Genomic DNA, 6,000 nt, shown 5'->3' with positions numbered 1-6,000 from the left:
GGAAGATGAAGAGGAAATTGACCAGGAAGTACTTGAAGCACTGATGGATATGAAGAAGAAGAAGGAGGCAGAAGAAAGATTAAGAAAGGAAGCAGATGATGCTATTAGGGCTACACTAGAGGCATTAAAAGCAACACAAACTGATGAAAAAACTCCAAGTGCACAAAGAAATGATGAACATGAGCCCATACTATCTGAGACAGTGATAACTGAACTTGAAACTGAAGAACCTGACATAGAAACACCAAAGGAACAGGAGCTTGGTTTGGGCCTGGTAAATCAAAAAGAAGAAGAGGATGAAACAATTGAAATTTCTGCAATTCAATGGTAAAGCTAGTCATAATGAAAGATCTTATAGACATCCTGAACAAACCAGAAGGGCATCATCCTGAGATAGTAGAAGCTGCTAGAAAGGCATAGAAAGACTTTATCAACTTAACCAGAAATTCAGAACCAAGAGTAGAAGAGCTAGTGGAAACAACTGAGCCTGCCATTAATGAAGTTACTGAAGAGAATGATGATATTCCTATGAAAGAACCAGTGGTTGAAGAGATCATTAATGAAGAACCTGTGAAACAAACAGATGAACCTATAATTACAGAAACTGATGGCAATGAAGTGCAAAAGACCGAGAATGAAGAACCGATTATCACTCAGCCTACAGAACCTGAAACTGAAACAGGAAACTCCCTAAAACAAAAATAAACAGCTGAACTTGTTACACCCAAGCCCAAAAGACAAAAATCAGTAAAGGTGAAAGTGTACAAGAGAAGGGTGGCAAAATCTGTGGATGTGTGTAACATCCAACTTTTGTTAAATAGTAAATAACAGAAAGTTTTATGATTATCTATGTGTCGTTAAATTAGTCGTGTGATAAGTGTGGATTGTGAATGAGATTTGGACTTGGGAATGGGTTATGGGCCATAGGGCCCATGAAACCCCTATAAATACCCAACCACTTCCCCATTTTCTTTCTTTTCCTTTCCAAGTATAAACACACAAACACACTAGAACACACACTTTCTCTCTAGCACCCACATCCGAATCCAAGCAAAAGAAAGGAAGAACCTCATGTGTGAACGTCATCAACATCAAGAATCACATCCAGATCCTCGATTTGTTTTAGATCTGGACCGAACCCGAGAGCATAAGGTGAGTTGGTTAAAAAGGTTAAGTCTTGAGGTCGGTTTCGACATGCAACTTGTTATACTAGTAGATCGGGTCGTAGGAAGTTAGAAAAAACGTAAACTTGGTGAGTTATAACCTCACGGGGGTGTTATAGAACAAAAGGGTGATGTTTGGACTAAGTAAAACACGGGTATACAAAGTTGGTACAACCCAAAACCCATAAAAAGGTTCAAATGGGTTTTAAGGAAGGGTCTCAGGATAAGATGGCTGTAAAATGACAAAATAAGGTAATCGGGTCTTAATTGCATGAAAAAAAAGCTTCACGTCACATGCCATGCGAAATCCAAGAATTTTACATCGCACGCCATGCGAAGCTAAATGGCCATGCGAAGTGAAATAGTCATGCGAAGCGAAATGGCCATGCGAAGCGAAATGGTCATGCGAAGCGAAATGGCCATGCAAATCGAAATGGTCATCCAAAGAGAAATGACCATGCAAAGCACAATGGCCATGCAAAGCGAAATGGTCATGCGAAGAGAAATTCCATGCGATTCATTTCTGATGCATTTTTGATAAAGGACTGTTAATGAAAATAAAATTTTTTCGAGCTGACCTGGCAGCTCAACACCAGCCAGGGGCTCTGCCCTTTCGACCCTGCTAGGGGCTGCCGCCCCTAAACCCCGCTACCATGGTCGCTGCCCCCAGACCCCCGTCAGTTGAGGGTTTCATTAACTTAGATGTAGGAAGTAGTAATAATGGATAATTGACACGCTTAATGTATTGTACAGTTAGCCGTGCACAACTAAGGAAGGACATTACCATTAACGGCGATAGAAACCGACTCCAGGTGAGTTTTAGCCCCCCTTTATCTGTTATGTTTTCGGGGCTGTGTGCATACTCCCATGTGGTAGGTAATACACTTACTGGATTGGTAAGTGTATGATACGTGTATGATTGTGAATTGAATGCATTATTACATAATGAATGTATGAACGAGTATGTATATACTCATAACTAAAAGATATGTAAAAGATGCACGTACGATAAATGTATGGTTATTCGAGGCAAAAGGGACCAGACCCCATAATATCTGAGATGATAGGGACCAGACCCTCACAATATCTGAGATGATAGGGTCCAGACCCTCATAATATCTAAGATGTTAGGGACCAGACCCATATGAGAGAAGTAATAACAGGTAAGGTATGAATACGTATCTTCGGACACGTATGAGTAAGATTATGAATGTAATGTATGTTAATCGATTATCTAGAACTCACTCTGCGTAGCTGACTTTTAGTATGCATGCAGGCAAATACATTGAGGCAGCTGGCTTGAGGAGGGACACATGGCATTAGCTAAAGAGACTGGCATCTATGAAGAAGTGTCATAACTATTTTATATTAATGTTTATCAAAAGACAACTTGTATGTTAAGATTTGATTTGATGTTTTGTAATGTAACGCATGAAGTTTAATTATTCCGCGAAAGTTTTAATTTACTCTGATTTTAGAACTGTGTTTATAAGTAAATCCAACACCGAAGTAGGGTTACCGGGAACGGGGCCTTACAAGTTGGTATCAGAGCATAAGTTTGAGAGAGATAAGCACCTTATACGCTTAGACTCGAACAGAAAATGGGACTTAAAGGAGAGAAGAAAGAGGATGCCGGTCCAAGAATGCCATGTGTCTCCCAAGAAAACTTAGAAAGTCATCATATTATGTAAGTTGATCATGATCTTGTGTATAGTAAAGAATGAGTAAGAAAGCTAACTTAATAACTAGATATAGAATTGCTTGTTTATGTGTGAAGATGTGAAACGTGTGCTCAACCAACTATTATATGTAGAAACTAGCACAAGTGGACTCACAAAGGGAAGTGTGTAGGACACAGAGAGTACTGTGATCAGCTAATCACAACTGGCCACTGTTATTACCTGTTAGCCTTACTATTGCGGTAGTAAACAATTCCTGAAGTGATAACGTTTGTGTTTTCTAATAGAGTACAAATGGCTGGTGTTAAGAAGACTTCTGGACAAGGAAGTCGCACGAGTTGCCGTGGTAGACCACGTGTTACCCAAGTACCCCCCGAGGAACCAACCCACGAGTCTTAGGAAGAGAGAAGCATGACAGTGCGGGATGAAGGGCAGCAGCTCGAACCTGCTATCCAAGCTGCCATCACTCAGGCAGTAGCTGCTGCGCTGCAAAATCACCAACAAGAAAAGTCAACCGCAAGCCGTACCGGAACTGGTGAGGAGATGGGGGAAGGTAGTAAGAAGGATGAAGAAACTAAAGTAGAGGAATCAAGTGAAGATCGGTCTGCGAAGGTCAATGCTGGTAAGAGGGGCCGAGGTGGGTGCAGCTACAAGTTGTTCAAAGGTTGCGACCCACCAAAGTTTTCTGGTACAGGGGATGCAATTGCTACTCTCTAATGGATAACCGCAATGGACAGGGTTATCCAAATTAGCGAGTGCCGCTCCAACCAAGCAGTGGGTTTTGCTACCCAGTCATTTGGGGAAGAACCTATGTTTTGGTGGGAGACAGTAGAGTAAAGGAAGACTGCTGCTGAGATCAAAGCTTTGAAGTGGGAAGATTTGAAGGAGATGGTTATGAAGAAGTTTTGTGCAGATGCTGAAGTTGAGAGGGCGGAGATGAAGTTCCTGAATTTGAAGGCGAGGAAAATGACCACCACGAGTACACCACTAAGTTCAATCGTACGTCAAAACTTGTCCCTGACATGGTAAACACTGAGGTAAAAAGGGTCAAGTGCTACCTGAGGGGACTACCACAAAATATCCGTACCTTTATCCAGGCTAGTAAACCTGCTACTTTTGATTCTGCTGTCGAACTTGCAGAAATGGTTTATGATGACCTGGCTGCGAATGTGGTGGTGGAAGAGCAGAGAGAGAAGAAGTGGGTTACTCCTGCTAACTGACCTGGTACTCAAATGTGGAATCCCAGGGATAAGAAGCAGAAAGTGTGGGAGAAAAAGCTGTGCAAGACTTGTGGAAAAATGCACGGTGGTGAGTGGGGTAAGGGTAGTGATGTATGTAACAAGTGTGAGAAGAACCACGGAGGGGAATGTAGGCAAGGGTCGAATGCCTGTTATAAATGTGGAAAAGTGGGTCATTACGCTAATGAATGTAACGCGAAACCTGCCTGTTAAAAATGTGGAAAGACGGGTCATATGGCAAGGGAGTGCACGGAAGGTGAAGTAGGGGGAAGCGGTAAGAAGGATGCTGAACAGGCTGGGCCAAGGACCAGAGCCTACATGTTGACACAAGAACAAGCCAAACAAATCCCAGATGTCGTGACAGGTACATTTCTAGTAAACAGTATTTCCACTTCCGTATTGTTTGACTCAAGTGCAACCAGGAGTTTTGGAGCTACCCAGTTTTGTAAGACAGCTAAGATGAAATGTTGTCGTGTGCCTGAAACTTTTATGGTAGAAACCGCTAATGAGACCTCAGTTAAAATTATGAGATTGGTTAAGAACTGTAAGATAGAAATGGAAGGACACGAATTCCCTGCTACCCTGTATGTTCTAACCCTAGGGGGACTCAATGTAGTATTGGGGATGGATTGGCTGTCTGAATTCGAAGCACAGATAGTGTGCAGGAGTAGGTTGGTAAGACTGAAGTCTTTAGATGGTGGTACCATAACTGTTTATGGTGATAGAGAAAGTACAGAGCTTAACGTCATTTTGATGATAAAAGCCGAAGGATTGTTAAGGCGAGGGTGCAGTGCCTACCTGGCGTATGTTGTCAAAGCTACGGCCGAGACGAAGGAAGTGAAAGACGTTCATATAGTGTGTGACTACCCAGAAGTATTCCCTGAGGACCTTCCGGGGTTACCACCGGAACGAGAGGTAGAATTCCAGATAGAATTGATACCAGGAGCACAGCTCGTTGCGAAAGCACCTTACCGTTTTGCGCCGTCTGAGATGAAGAAATTGATGTCCCAACTGCAAGAACTCCTCAACAAAGGTTTTATAAGGCCGAGTGTCTCCCCGTGGGGTGCACCGGTGTTGTTCGTTAAAAAGAAAGATGGAAGCATGAGAATGTGTATTGACTACAGGGAATTGAATAAGCTTACTGTGAAGAATAGATATCCGTTTCAATGGATCGATGATTTGTTTGATCAGTTACTTCTCGCGAATAGATCTCAGATCAGGTTATCATCAGCTGAAGGTGAAAACGGCAGACATCCCTAAGACAGTTTTTCGGACGCGGTATGGAAACTACGAGTTCCTCGTGATGTCGTTTGGCCTCACTAATGCTCCTGCAGCATTCATGGATATGATGAATAGGGTATGTCGGCCAATGTTGGATAAGTCGGTTATCGTTTTCATAGACGATATCTTAATTTATTCAAAGAGCGAGTCTGACCACGCCGAGCATCTGAGAGGGGTATTTGAAGTGTTGAAAAAGGAGAAGTTGTATGCAAAGTTCTCGAAATGTGCATTTTGGTTACGAGAGGTATAGTTTCTAGGTCACATAATCAATCCCGAGGGGATTACTGTGGACCCAGCTAAGGTTGAAGCGACAAAGAATTGGAAAACCCCACGAAACCCAACTGAAATACGCAGTTTCTTAGGGTTAGCTGGCTATTATAGGACATTCATTCCGGGCTTCTCTAAGATTGCCGCACCATTGACAGGTATGACCAGAAAGACTGTGGTGTTCGATTGGGGTAGGTTCAAGGAAGAGGCGTATGAAGAATTGAAGAAAAGACTCACTCAGGCTCCAATCCTTGTTCTACCCGATGGATAAGAAGATTTGGTAGTTTGCACTGATGCTTCATATCAGGGTTAGGTTGCGTGTTGATGCAACGAGGAAAGGTCATAGCTTATGCGACTAGGCAATTGAAAGTT

The sequence above is a fragment of the Bidens hawaiensis genome, unplaced genomic scaffold (assembly GCF_021521415.1).
Source record: "Bidens hawaiensis isolate Kalapana, Puna unplaced genomic scaffold, B.hawaiensis_p1.1 tig00001299_1, whole genome shotgun sequence".
Taxonomy (NCBI): domain Eukaryota; kingdom Viridiplantae; phylum Streptophyta; class Magnoliopsida; order Asterales; family Asteraceae; genus Bidens; species Bidens hawaiensis.
The sequence above is the reverse complement of the archived record's forward strand: the minus strand, read 5'-3'. Positions refer to the sequence as shown.